Source organism: Pleurodeles waltl, chromosome 12 (assembly GCF_031143425.1).
Source record: "Pleurodeles waltl isolate 20211129_DDA chromosome 12, aPleWal1.hap1.20221129, whole genome shotgun sequence".
In the NCBI taxonomy this organism is placed as follows: domain Eukaryota; kingdom Metazoa; phylum Chordata; class Amphibia; order Caudata; family Salamandridae; genus Pleurodeles; species Pleurodeles waltl.
This window is the reverse complement of record NC_090451.1, coordinates 258,434,348-258,449,344: the sequence shown is the minus strand read 5'-3', so window position 1 is coordinate 258,449,344 and position 14,997 is coordinate 258,434,348.

Below are 14,997 nucleotides of genomic sequence, written 5' to 3'. Positions count from 1 at the left end.
CTACAGCCTTAAACCCTTTCTAGGGAAATACCCCTTCCCATGCCCTGTGTGACTAAATTTCATCCTTCTTTGATGACCAGATTTAGGACATAAAACAGGGTTTTTCCACACCCATCCCCACAACTGACCATCTCCCAGGTAGCGCACCCAATTCAAGAAATGCAAATTTCACTTTCACAAGTGTGCCAAGCCATTCTTTCCTGCAAGTCTGGGTCACTCTGTGACCCATGCCCCCCAGCTATACTACACATGGCATTTGATACAGTCAACCCAGTAATCAACCATATACTCAACACATCATTTTCTAGGGCTGAATTCCCTTAAGCTTTAAATTGGTAGCTATAAAACCCCTACACAAATGTCCCTTGCAGACCCCCAAATCTTGTTGAACCTCACTCCATCTCTCTGCTTCCATTGCTGTCCAATATTGTAGAAAAAAATGGTTACTGATCAGCTTATCTCAGTTTTTGGAAAACCCTACTTTACTGCACTCTGGACAATCTGGTTTCAGAACCAAGCACTCTACAGAGTTGGCTCTACTGGAAGTATCCCAACTTTTAAAATGACCGTGGATGATGGAAACAATGCAGTAAACGTTGCTTGATCTCTCTGTAGTGTTTGCTACCATCTCCCACATTACATTTGTGCAGTGGATCCAATAAATTAGCATCTCTACATGGCACTATCCTTGATGAAACTTTTCCTGACTGACAGATGACAAATGGTAGTTCTAAGACAATTCTCATCAGGAGAGAGATCAGTTGCTTCAGGAGTCCCACAGGGCTCTTTGCTCAGCCCAGAGCTTTTCAAGCTATCTGATGCCCCCCTTATCTCCCTGATAGCTTCTTATGGAATCACCACCACAAGCAATGCTGATGATACACAATTAATCACATCCCTAGACAAAGGCTCTTTCTGATCTAAACTTGACTTCCAAAATTGCTTCACTAATTTCATCTTTTGCATGGAAAATAACCACTTTAAATGCAACATGGATAAAACTGAAATCCTGCTTTTTGGCAAGTCAAATATTATTTGTATTTGCCAACCTCTCCATCAGGATCAAGGTATCATATTGTAAAGAGCTAGATCAGTTGTTTCAGAGGTTCTTGTGGAATAATAAGCGCTCAAGAGTCAAGAGGATAGAATTTTAAGTACAACTGAATGTAAGATGACTCTGGTGGAGTGGTAATTTGCTTCAGAGATGGGTCATAAAGCACAATGATTGGCTATCTTTCAAAGAATGATGTTAGTGACTGCCCAATCGCCAGGAGAACAAAATCTCAATACATCCCTCTATTCCCCTGCAGGATGAAAACCATCCCTTTAAGGGACGTTTACCTTCCAAAGAGGAGGAGTGGCTAGAGGATAACTTTTGGGTACTGACCCTGGCATCAGGAAGAAAAGAGGGGACAGATTTGGAGACAGCGTCTTCACATTGGCAACCGGAGGTGGAGCTAGGCGAGAACAGTGCCGAACGACCAGAAGTAGAACAGGCCCTCAGACATCTTCGGGGGTCAACTGGAGTTGAAGAAGACAGTGGGAACCGCCTCCTTTGCTGTGGCCCAGAGCAGGAGACGCCGAAAAGGAAGCAATCCAAAGCAGACTAGTAGGTGATTCAGGAGGCCGTTTTCCATGGAGCTGCATTTTCCTGCCACGCTTCAGGAGGAGCATGGCTCCGTCAGGTGTGTGACTGGGTGCGGGGACTGGGAAAGATGCTTGCGGCTATCCAACTGCATCAGTAGTTCTAACAAAGAGGAATCACGAGGTGGGGGCTTTGTCTTACATGTCAATGAGGGGGCTGAGTATAAGCCTTACTAACCTGTTTGGGCAATGTATACATTGATTTATATTCTTCTTTTTCCTCCCATACTTAAAAGGGAAAGAAACCTTTTTCCCCCCCATTCCACCTCTTTGAGTTTCAGTGCACATTCATGGTGTTGAAGAATCAAATACTCATTAATACTTAGTGTGCCTCTCTCAAGGGAACGGCATACGGACCTTCTCGTTGGAACCTAGAAGATAGAAAAAAAAGAACCAGCATTAATCTTCATCTGATGTTTATGTTGAAATATCTTGAGAAGAATAAATATGAAAAGTGCAATCCCTAATTATAGTGCAACTAATTCCTATGAAGTGCTGCCAAACATCAAAGATGGCTTTCATGTCAAGGTGGTTGGCGTATTACACATTCTCTCATCTGCATCAAATGGTAAATTCTATCCCAGCCTATCACTTGCATTGTCAGTCTAGTATGGTAGGGGATTGGCCCCACACTTTTTTTTTTTAACATACCCCATACCGTATGATTTTTGGAGTGCAACTTTCAAAGAAATGAGCAAGTAGACCCATGTTCCTCTAGTGCCACATACTATGTTAGCTTTATTTAGAGTATCACACTTTGAGGGTCACTTGCGTAAAAAAAAAACTGCAATATCTAGTGTACATAGGCACAGTAGTTGATTGTAGCTTAATATTACAGAAATGGAAGAAAGTCGAGAGCCCGAGATTTAAACACTGACTTGCTAAAATTAAAAAGATGCAAGCTTTTGAGAAAGTGTATGCATGGTGGGTGGGATCTCTTTCATATTCTGCTGTCTGGGCCACATTTGAGCCTTCTGAATTGGCTGATATATCTTAATAAGACAGAGAGGGTGCATTTTTGTGTGAGGGTGAATATCAGGTACTTAAAACTACCACATTTGGATTGACAGTTATGAATTGTAAATGCTATTTTGAATAAGTTGGGAACCATCAATGTTGCAGTTCAGAGGTCTTACTGGGTGTGCAATGTTGCAACTTGTCACAATAATGTAGGAGTGAACAGTTCCTAGCTTGGGAATTTGGTTGAGATCTCTATAGCTATGTATTTGTCACTCAAAGTATTATTATTGTGGGCATCTACTGACTTCTGGGGTATAATAAGTTGTACATTTGTGTGAGTATACTTAGATTGACACTACACATTCTCAAAATTATCAATAATGTGATATAATGTATTGTATTGTACTATTCAAAGTGGCGAGCATGACAAAAGGAGGGTCTATACAGTATTATGTCTTCGGAACAAGATGCCCTTTAATTCTAGGTTCTTGAACCATTTTGATGTTTTGACTACTTATGCTTTGATATGATCACTGTTCAATAAACCTGTTTTACCCCTTCCAGTGGTAGCCCAACTTCGTGCCCCCTCCACCGGCCACAGTCGAAGTGGCAAAAAGTCTAGGTGTCAAATTTGACGCTGCACTCCCCTTCTGCCCTCAAGCCTTTGCAGTAGCAGGCACATGGTTTAACCTAAAAAAGTCACTTTCGCTCTAATTTCCCCAAGCCTTGACTATTGCAATGGTCTTTATGCAGGATGCTCCAAACAGATACTCCTCAAGCTCCAGGTGGTACAAAATGCCTATGCAAGTCCCGTGTTGAAACCTCTGAGTTCTGCTGCCCTGAAAAAGGTTACACTGGCTTCCATTTCGCAAGGGGATTTTATTCAAGATCCTCTTACTAGTCTTTAGAGCCTTCAACTCCACTAGACCCAAATACCTCATCGGCCTGATCGGTCATTACCGGATCGAGAAGGTGCAGCGATCTTCCAACATCAATCTTCTTTAACCTCCACCCTTTAGACTGAAATCCTGAGCTGGAAAGTCTTTCATGGTATTGCGCATTAAAGCTTGGAACAAACTCCCAAGCTCTCTTCCTTTCATTAACACTGAAGCCAAATTCAAAATAAAGTCTTAAGACTTGGCTTTGTCTAGCCCCGGACTCTCTCTGTTGCTCCCTAACTAAATCACTCTCTCAGATCTGTTTTGTTTCTTCTTTTCTTTTGTCCAGTGCATTCATGTATGGGTTTATATTGATCTTCAGCTTTGCGCCACGATGCTGTCCTGTGAGTGACATTGAGCTGTATAAGTTCAATAGTCATTCATTCATATTTTCCCCAAATTCTAGTTGCAAATGTTTGGTCTATCTTCATTCCCACTACTGGAAATAAAGGCACTAATAAATAATTCATGATAAATTTGAGACTTTAAATGTCAGTCTCTAATTAAAGAGATTGTCATTCTTTTAAATGGTTCCCCAGTCCTTCAGTTTAGCTGAAAGTGCAGCACTTTTTCTGCTTTCACGGCGCATGGTGCATCTACACAGATGCCAGATCCCTACCTTCAAATACCACAGACCTTTATAAATCTCAACAGCTGCTCCTTCTACTATTGGAGTGGGCCTAACATGTATTTCAAACGCTTCCTAAAATGATGTTTGGGGTTTTGCCAACTATGAAATGAGCCAACATCCTGCCTCTGGGCGACCATAATGTTTTCTTTTTTTTTTATACTGGAATGATCTTGTTTGTATCTACATCACACATGTTGATGAACTGGTCGATATTTAATACCCCTCTTGGTTGTACGCCAGAGTTCAAGGAGAAAAATGGTGTCCTAATTAAATATCATGGCCAAAATACTGACTAGTTGAATATTGTGAGGAGATAGTATATCACAGCACAACATTCAAAAACTGAAATTCTGGTAGAATACCCCTGTATGTGGTATTTGACCCTTCTTCAAACCTCTCCCATTATTTTGGGTCAAAGCCAGAGCCACAATGTAGCAGGCCAAGATTTCTAAGTAGAAAACCAGCAATACACTGAAGTAGGAAAAGGACCAGCTACACATGATTAAATCACTATCCTAAATAGTTAATAAAAAATCAATTCAATGGTAAAGTCAGATTTCTAATAAATATTAAGGAAAATTATTGTTTTAGAAAATTACTACTTTACTGCCTGAGCGATGAGAAAGCTAGTTTGCATGAGTCTCCAGCTGGTCCCAGCCAGTTCTGAGCCTTGAAATAGGTGTGAAATGCCTCCCAGGCCAACATAATAGGCTGACCTGAATGGACAGAGATGACTGCGATGTTTTGTTTTTCTATTTCCTAACTATAACTTCCCTGTAACCTTTGTTTTTTAAAGTGAATTTCTCAGTTTTTTAATGTAAAGTTATTTTATTTACTATTCATTAATCCAACCACCACCGTGCATGGCCCTGCAGTAAAGCCTATGTGTGTGTGTATATATATATATATATATATATCTTCCATACAAATGCTCACACAAGAGCTCCAAGTGGCCCAAGAGGGGTGGTGCAGCAAAAAGACCGGCAGAGCACTCCGGTTAATTTCTACATGCATATATATATATATATATACATATACACACACACATATATATGTAATAATATTCATTAATTCAATCAACAATCTCATAAAAAGTCACAAATATATGCACAGTAAAAAAAAAAAAGCTGTTGATGCCACATTTCAGTGAGTGTTCATTTACACTTTATTTATAATACTATATAGAAAAATAAACAGTATTCAATGTATCATTGTAATGCACTTCATATAAATTCTTTCAGTTCATTCTGTCTCACACCCTCTCACCTATTTTGTATTTTTTTCAATTTTCTTTTTGCCCGATATTTTTGTGGACAATATTCCTAATGGGTGTCAATCAGTCGAAATTCATCATCATGGTGACCATTATTGGGGCCCTTACAATAAACTCACCAAAGGTTCTCCTAAAACTATAATAAATACTTTAGACAAGAAACACACATTAACATTTCTCCGTCATTCTCCTAACTATGGTGCTTTGTGCAGGATCTATTTTATTTGATTTTAACCTGAGGTTGACAATTCATGGGGTGTGGGCATATTTATATCCCCCAGCTAACAAATTCTTGTAGTTATCTCTCCACTCGGATTATTTGTATTATTAACTGATTACAATTGCATTGTTAGTTACTGACTGCTTGTCGTTCAGACATGTTACCTCCCAGTGTCACTTATATCAATGAAAGGAGCATACTATCATCACCCAACAAACCCTTCATATACTGTTGTAACACTTATTGCCTTTCTTAAAGGAGATAACCTTTTTACCTCCCAATCAATCACTTTATATTGCCAATAGACCTGCCCTTTATTCTTTCTTCAGTATGAATCTCCCTTTCCCAACATAAAATCTCTACTGAAAAAAACACCCATTAATTCATGATAAATTACATCACCCTATCTCTAATTACTGACATCCTTACCAATGCGGATGTTCGGAAGATTCTCAAGGGACATCTAGGAACTCTTCAACATTATCGCAATTCGGGCCATCCTTTTGGAACCTACAATTGAAAGAGCTTGCCATCTACTCTCCACACCTAGTTTAGAGTGCATGGCTACATCCTTGAAGTGTCCCAGTGTTGAGACTCTGCTCCAAGGACTGTGCTTATCAGGGGTTAATAACATGACATAAAAAACAAGTTTATAACTGTTTTGTAAAGGAAGCTTCCGGTGGTGTCTGTCGAGTTTTTAGATGCAGAGAATTCCACATTTTATGAGCCAGGCAACTAAAAGAGCTGCCTTCAATTCTAACTTTAATTTTTTTTTGAACAAGAGCTAACCTGCCGTCACATGATATTAAATTCCTAATTCGAACATTAGGTTTAATCAGAGACTGAAGGTGCCGCAGACCAACATTAGATAGTGCCTTATAACAATCACAGAGAGTTTTAAAGGCAATTCTCTTCTTGATAGGGAGCCTGTGCAGTTTGCTCAGGCCAGTCCCAAAGGAGGCATGTCTGGGAAGTTTTAACAACAAATGTGCAGCAGAGCTTTGGATGGATTGTAATCTGTTGAGTCCCAACTGTGAAAGCCCAAGGTTGTAGTCATTGCAATAATCCAACCCAAAACTTTAATAACAGTTTTCTGGGCTGACAAAGGTAGAAATCTGAGAATCTTCTTGAGGAGTTTTCAGTGTTCCAAAACATTTTCCGGCTAAAGAATTTACTTGGTTATCAAAGGCCTTATATGTTTGTCCGCAATCTTAGAAGAAAAAAGGGTAATAAGGAGATTGGACAATACTTCTCCAGTTTCAAAGAAATGAACAGAGGTTTCTTTAGTGATGGGACTACCATTATTTGTTTCCAGCTCTGGGGAACACAACCGGTAACTAAAGAACAATTCATGAGATCACACGAAACTGGATAGACCACCATGGAATCCTGCTCCAAATTACATGGAGAGGCAGGATCTAGGCGGGAAACAGATAACAGAAGAACATAGAGAAGCCGTTATCAGTTAGCTCGATGTTATCAAATTTCAGAGGCCTGGAAGTATTGTCAGATTATTGAACCAAACAATCCAATATGAAGAGCCTTGCTTTAAATGGAAGAAGGCATAGATTTTACCTACTTTTTGAGAGGAAAAAGAGTGGCCAAATAGTTGCATCTCTCAACTGAGGGCGAAATGGGATAGGAGACTGAAGGGAGTGAGGTTAATGAATTAATTATAGAAGAAAGTATTGGTGGCTGACTGTTTTTTATTTGCGTAAAATTCCCTATGAGATTGCTTAACCCCTTGGGTGCGGTGGACGCAACAGTTACGTCTTCAGCTGCATAGCTCAGATGCAGAGGATGTAACCGTTACGTCATGGTATGGGCCGTCAGTGGAAGGGATGGAAGGGGAAGCGCTTCCTCTTCCACCTCCGCCTGCCTAACCCTCCCATCATCAGAGGCTGCCCCTTCCAGAGCGCATTGGAAGAGAAATGCAAAAGCATTTCTCTTCTGATCACAGACTGGGGGTGGGAGATGCATCAATAGAAAGAAAAGGCTTTTCCTTTCCTTTGATGTCTCTCTGAGCATTTCTGCAGCCTGATCATGAAGCGATAGTCTAGACACCAGGGAGTTTTTTCTTTTTTCTTTTATTATAACAATGAAGGGGAACGACCCCTTTAGCAAGGATCGCTCCCTTGGGGGGCATTATTTTTAAGGCCTTTTCTGCTTCGCCTGAGGGCAGATCGGCCTATTGTTATTAGGCCAATCTGCCTCTGGGAGGGGACAAACCTCTAGACCTCAGGGATAATTTTTTTTAGTTTGTTTACCTTTTTTACATGTGGGGAGTGACTCCTAAGGCAAGGATCGCTCCTCTGGGGGGGGCAAATTATCAGCTATTTTTATTTAGCCAGTCTGCCCCCAAGGGGAGCATAAACCACTACACACCAGAGATTTCTTTTTAGGTCACTTTCACACAAGAGGAGTGACCCCTTAGGCAAGGGTCACTCCCCTGGGGGGCAAAAATTAATTTTAGGTAATTTCTGCCCCTCTTGGAGGAGATCGGTCTATTTCTATTAGGCCCATCTGCCCCCAGGGAGGGCAGAAACCACTTAGGCGCCAGAGATTGGTGTGTGTGTGTTTTGTTTTGTGGGGGCATCCCCTGGGCAAGGGTCGCTCCCCGTGGGGGCACAGTACTGTTGGCCATTTCTGCCCTCCTTGGGGGCAGATCAGCCTATTATTGTAAGGCCCATCTGCCCCCAAGGGGGCAGAAAGCCCACCAGAAACCAGGAAAGATGCTTTTTTCAAAAAAGAGGGTGAGGGTATGGCCATGCCCCCACCCCAAATTAATGGGGACAAAGTTGTTCTGCCCACCAGTGGGCAGATGGGGCAATTACCCCTGATCCACTCCATGAGGGACAGAAAGCCTACTAGATGCCAGAGAATTAAAAACAAAATGTGGGGTGGTGGCTACCAACCAGTATGGGCATGGTTAGCCCCCACCCCAACTGAAGGGGGTAACAGTCTTTCAGCTCTCCCTGCACACTAAAACATCTTATCCCATGGCAAGAGGACATTTGATTATTTTGTGTTTTTGTTTTACATTTGGGCCATGAGAGCTTGTCTAACTCTCAAAATTGTCCCACCTGGAATGGTGAGAGCTGCACTTTTTGAACTTTGGGACACAGCTATGTAGAAAAATCTACGAGACCTAGACACATCTGAAAACTAAACATCTGGGTAAGTGCAGGGTGGTGTGCTTCACGTGCACCCCGCACCATTTTCTTATCCACAATGCCCTGCAAACCTCTAACTTTTCTTTAAATCACACATTTGTGTGATGGAACCTTCCTGAATCTGCAGGAATCCACAAGATTCCTACCATCCAGCATTGTTGCATCTATACTGATAAAAATTCTGCCCCATTTGTCAGCCTAAAAACGTTTTTTTCAAACTTGCTTTTTGGACCCTCTTTGGTCACCCCTCATTTTCAACATGTTTTGGCTCTTCACTGACACAGGCACTTGGCACACCTACACAAGTGAGGTATCATTTTTTACTGGGAGACGGAGGGGAATGTTGTATGGAATTTTGGCGGTGCGGTGATCCCAAACAGAAATGTGGGAACAATGTGATTTTTTTTAGCTAAATTTGAGGTTTGCTGAGGATTCTGCGTAAGAAAACACTGGGGGATCCACACAAGCCACACCTCATTGGACTCCCTAGGGTGTCTAGTTTTCAGAAATGTTTGGTTTTGGTATGTTTCCCTAGAGGGCTGCTGAGCCCAGACCAAAAATGCAGGTGCCCCCACAAAAACAGGTAGTTTTGTATTTGATCATTTTGATGTGTCCACATAGTGTTTTGAGGCATTTCCTTTCGTGGGCACTAGACCTACCCACACAAGTGAGGTACCATTTTTATCAGGAGACCTGGGTGAACGCTGGGTAAATGGAAGTTTGTGGCTTCCCTCAGATTCCAGAACTTTGCAGCACCGAAGTGTGAGGAAAAAGTGTTTTATTGCCAAATATATAGGTTTGATAAGGATTCTGGGTAACAGAACCTGGTGAGAGCACCACAAGTTAGCCCATTCTGAATTCCCTAGGTGTCTAGTTTTTAAAAATGTATAGGTTTGCTAGGTTTCCCTAGGTGCTGGCTGAGCTAGAGGCCAAAATTCACAGCTATGCACTTTGCAAAAAACATGTCAGTTTTCTTGGGAAAATGTGATGTGTTCACGTTGTGTTTTGGGGCATTTCCAGTCGCGGGCACTAGGCCTACCAACACAAATGAGATACCATTTTTATTGGGAGACTTCGAGGAATGCTGGGTGAAAGGAAATTTGAGCTCCTGTCAGATTCCAGATCTTTCTATCACCGAAATGTGAGGAAAAAGTTTTTTTTTTTTAGCCAAATTTTGAGGTTTGCAAAGGATTCTGGGTAACAGAACCTAGCGAGATACCCACAAGTCACCTCATCCTGGATTCCCCTAGGTGTCTAGTTTTCACAAATGCACGGGTTTGGTAGGTTTCCCTTGGTGCCGGCTGAGCTAGAGACCAAAATCCACAGCTACAGGCACTTTCCAAAAAACATGTCAGATTTAAATGTAAAAAACCCACACAAGTGAGGTACCTTTTTTATCAGGAGACTAGGGGAACACAGAATAGCAGAACAAGTGTTATTTCCCCTTGTCTTTCTCTACATGTTTTCCTTCCAAATGTAAGACAGTGTGTAATAAAGATGTCTATTTGAGAAATGCCCTGTAATTCACATGCTAGTATGGGGACCCCAGAATTCATAGATTTGCAAATAACCACTGCTTCTCAACTCTTTATCTTGTGCCCATTTTGGAAATACAAAGGTTACCCCGATACCTATTTTTCAGTCTTTATATTTCACCAAATAAATTTCTGTATACCCGGTATACAATGAAAACCCATTGCAAGATGCAGCTCCTTTATTGGCTCTGGGTACCTAGTGCTCTTGATGAACCTACAATCCCTATATATCCCTGCAACCAGAAGAGTCCAGCAGACGTAACAGTATATTGCTTTCAAAATCTGCCATCGCAGGAAAAAGTTAGAGTAAAATGTGGAGAAAAATGGCTGCTTTTTTCACCTCAATTTCAATATTTTTTTATTTCAGCTGTTATTTTCTGTAGGAAAACCTTGTAGGATCTACACAAATGACCCCTTGTTAAATTTAGAATGTTGTCTACTTTGTAGAAACGTTTAGCTGTCCGTGATCCAGCATTGGTTTCACACCCATTTCTGTCACTAACTTGAAGGAAACTAAAAGCACAAAAAATTGTAAAAATGGGATATGTCCCGGTAAAATGCCAAAATTGTGTTGAAAAATGTGGTTTTCTGATTAAAGTCTGCCTGTTCCTGAAAGCAGAGAAGATGGTGATTTGATGGCATTTTCAGGGGAAAAATCAAGAGCCGCCTTCTGCCGCCCTTTTTTTCCCATTTTCTTTTTTTTTTTTTTACGGAATTTTGACAGTATTTTGGCTAATTTCTTGGTGTCCTCCAGGGGAACCCACAAACTCTGGGTACCTCTAAAATCCCTAGGATGTTGGAAAAAAAGGACGCAAATTTGGCATGGGTAGCTTATGTGGACAAAAAGGTATGAGGGCCTAAGCATGAACTGCCCCAAATAGCCAAAAAAGGCCTGGCAGCAAATGGGTCAATTGAGTGTATTCTCTCTATTCAGCATCACTAAGACCCCTTACCTTGATTCACGAGACATTCTTAGTTTAAACAGTGCTACACACTTCCGTGCCTCTGTAAAACTGATAATCCATATCACTATTTATATTTTCTATACACTTACCAAATTCTAATACTGCAGTCTATGGCCTAATGTCACTGTTAGCCTTTCTACTTTGACCTTCTGGTCCATATATCTTAAAGACACCTACAAGTAGAAAAAAATCTACTATCTCTACTGGTCTCATCACTCATTTAGAAAAATGAAAAAAAGCTTACCAACAAAACATTTTTGCCATTCTCATCTCATTGGCCCCAATATTGGCTTGTGGATTACTGCAACGCAGTTGGTAAAAATTTGAAACCTGTGTCTATCCATCACTGAAGTCATGTTTTTTACTTAGTCTTCTGTTCACCCATCAACCACTGGTTCACCCAATATGTTTCCTGCACTGTAATTGGTTCCTCCTCATTTGAAAACCAATCCCATATGTATGCATTTACTACTTCTTAGTTCATTATTACAAAGATTTTTCCGTTTCATGGTGCAATCTTCCTCATGGTGTTGTGCAAAAATATGCAATGTTAAAGTATCCTTTAAAACGTTTCATGTACATTCCTCCATCAGTCTTCCTTTGTTTCGCGTAACCACCATATTTGCAAACAAGCGCTCAAACATTCACTGGGCATCTTGTGCTCTAATTTTGGGTTATTGTATGACTATCTAAAGGCACATTACTGTGCTCTCCTCTACTTCCTCCCATTTCATAAGATTCGTGCTTTCCTTAGGCCTCTACGAGACCCCTCCCTTGGGCTAGGTTGTCTAAAGTAACATGTTATTCATTACAGTCATCTTCTGAACAATTTGACTACCATGAAAAGTTAGGTAATTATTCTCTACCATTCTTCTCCATTATTTAAACCCACTAAACTGGACTGTTCCTGGTCGAATTGTTACTTTTCCTAGCGGTAAGAGGCATGCACAGCTGCTACTCTCCTGTACCTGTTCTGAGGGAAGATTGCATTTCAGCTGCCCCAGCACCCTTTCCTTTTCTGCATCCTTGGATGCTACGTAGTTTTCTGTTGGCCCTCCATTTTTCTGATGAACCATGCATTGCTATTTGTTGTACTAGGTAATTTTGTATTACCCAATTGTAATCTGACCTAATTTTCAATTGTGGGGGTTTCAGAATGTGTATTTAATTGGTTATCTGTTATGCTTTTGACACAAGCGTTATCCTGTGGAAGACTGGTTTGAGTTACAAATGTTACAGACATTAATGCATGCTGAGTCCTCAAGACATTTTTAGCTCAAATAAGTCTTACATGACTTTGTACTCAAGAAAAGAGTGTAGAGAGGAAAGTAAAGTACCCCTACTTTGAACAGTGCCCCAAATGGCACAGAGCCAGTGATCCCAGTAGTAGTTCCGGGGGGATTGTTTCCGTGACTGGAAATATTTAATTCCCTTTCTTTCCCTGCACCCTTCTTTCTGTATTGTTTACTCTGCTCCTTCATTCTCTCATTTCTTATTTCTCCTTTTCCATTTTTCCTTCCTGTTTTAGGGTTGAGCGCAAAGCGTTCTGTCCCTGTAATCTCTCTACGGGCTTGTAATTACGCCCATCAGTTTGGTTGGTTCGTGGGTTTGTCTTTTACAATTTGCTTAATTTCATTAGTGAAAGGCATGCGTACGCCATACCCTTTCTGGTGTTTAGCCCTCCTCGAGCGCACCGGCCAACTACTGAAAACATGTGAGGCTCCGTGTTTTAAGCATGGTTTCTGGACTACTTTGTTACATGGATATTTGCACTTTTGCCGGTTACATAGATAATTACACTTTTGCCATTACTTTTCCCTGCGAGCCAATTTCTGTTTCCTTTTGTGTGTTTGCTTTGCGCTCATGGCAGATTTCGGCTCGCTTATATTAAAAACTGTTTTACTTTTCAGTTTATATGGCAAAAAAAGTCTGGGTAGGAGTTTACAAAGTTAATAGCTCTAACTCGAGCAAACGCGAGACCTATTGCATTGCACATGCTTGTTCTCGCTGGCATTTTGTTTAGCCTTTAATCTAGCCACCCATCCATCTCTCAGTCCTATCTCCTTCTTCTCATGCTCTTGTGTTCTATTTTTGACCCAATCTAGAGTTACAAAAAGCTATCCTCTTACAGTGGTATTTTTTAGTTTCCACTTAGAGACAATTAGTCTTCGATCAAACTCAAAGAAGATGTAAATCAATGTAAATGTTATACCAAATCAGAAGTACTCAGTGGCACCCAACTCCCGGCCGGTCAAGCTGACAAAGTAGGTGGTGGGTGTGGACTCGGGGAGTACATGATGCCCCTGATGCGAAGTTCCTGTCACGGTCACGTTTCATGAGAGTTTCTATCCCAATTTTTTGGCGTAATGTGCATAATGAATGTAAAAAAGTACATGTATTATGCCGGGAAAAAATAACGATTTCGCTCTAGCTGTATTCAATTGAGAACGACACACTATTAATTGTTTCTGCTGCTTAGAGCTGAAAATCAAAAATATCCAGAGTCTTGACTCTGTGGTACCCAATGTAACATAACTGGCATAAACAAATCTTTCCCCTTAGTAGAGTTTCGCTTTAGTTAGCGTTTCTTTTGTAAGCAACCAGTGTGCCATGTTTTTCTGAACATAGTTTGAAAATGAAAGCAGATGTTGTCATTTTGACTTTCAGACTAATTATCCCGCTGAATATTCTTTAAACACATTATGGTGTAATGTACTGCTGCGATACCTTTATGGTGCTCTCTTCATGCATATTAGTCAAGGATAGTGCTATTAAATGCTCACAGTTTTTAAATTGCTTAATGCATGGTTTGGGATTTTAAGAACCTGGAATATACAAACAGTGCATGAAGGTAGTTGAGCCTTTTCACCTCCTACCTGTGCATGAATACGCAACCTTTCTAAGTAGCTGCCTTACTTTGTTCTGATGCAGAAAAACACTTTGTACAGCACAGTCACATATCTCAGGTCTTCTTGCTAATACATCTAAGGAATTACCTTGAGTTCGGCAAAATAGTGATCACCTTGTTCAATGGAAAATAAGCTCTGTTCCTTTTACACATCCTATAAGCAAAATATGTTGTGTTGTATAGCGTTATTTAGTGAGTGGTGAAATGTTGGCTAGTCCACCAGGTGTGCTGAGGCTTTGCCTCTACTCCTTTGACGGGGGACTGTCCACCCTATTATGAGATCCTAACCTTTACGGCCACGATCTCACTGCCTTGAATGCAACCACCAATATGGCAGTTGTAAGGATGGCAGAACACTTTGTTTCTGGAATAAAAAAAACTGGTAAGCAATTTCCCAAGTTGAAGTTTACTTTTGAAAAACAAAAATGTAATTGCACTGAAACATATAGAAATGATGCAGCAATTCATTTGGCTTTGCAGCCCTACATGGATGGGTTGCCAGGTCAAGGGCTTCCATGGTGATAGTCAGCTGAGGCTCCCACTGTTGGAAACCATGTTGTTCTCCTACCTCTACCTCCAAATGAGGTAGGATAACCACAAGCTTGGTGGGTGGGTAAAGTACCAATTTATTGCAGTTCACCCAATCTGCTAAACTCTAAATCATCCCCTTGGTGTGGGAACTAAGTTTGCAATTCAACTGGCCTGCATTACAATATTTAGGGAGTTTCATCATCAACTTCTGGGTTGGCA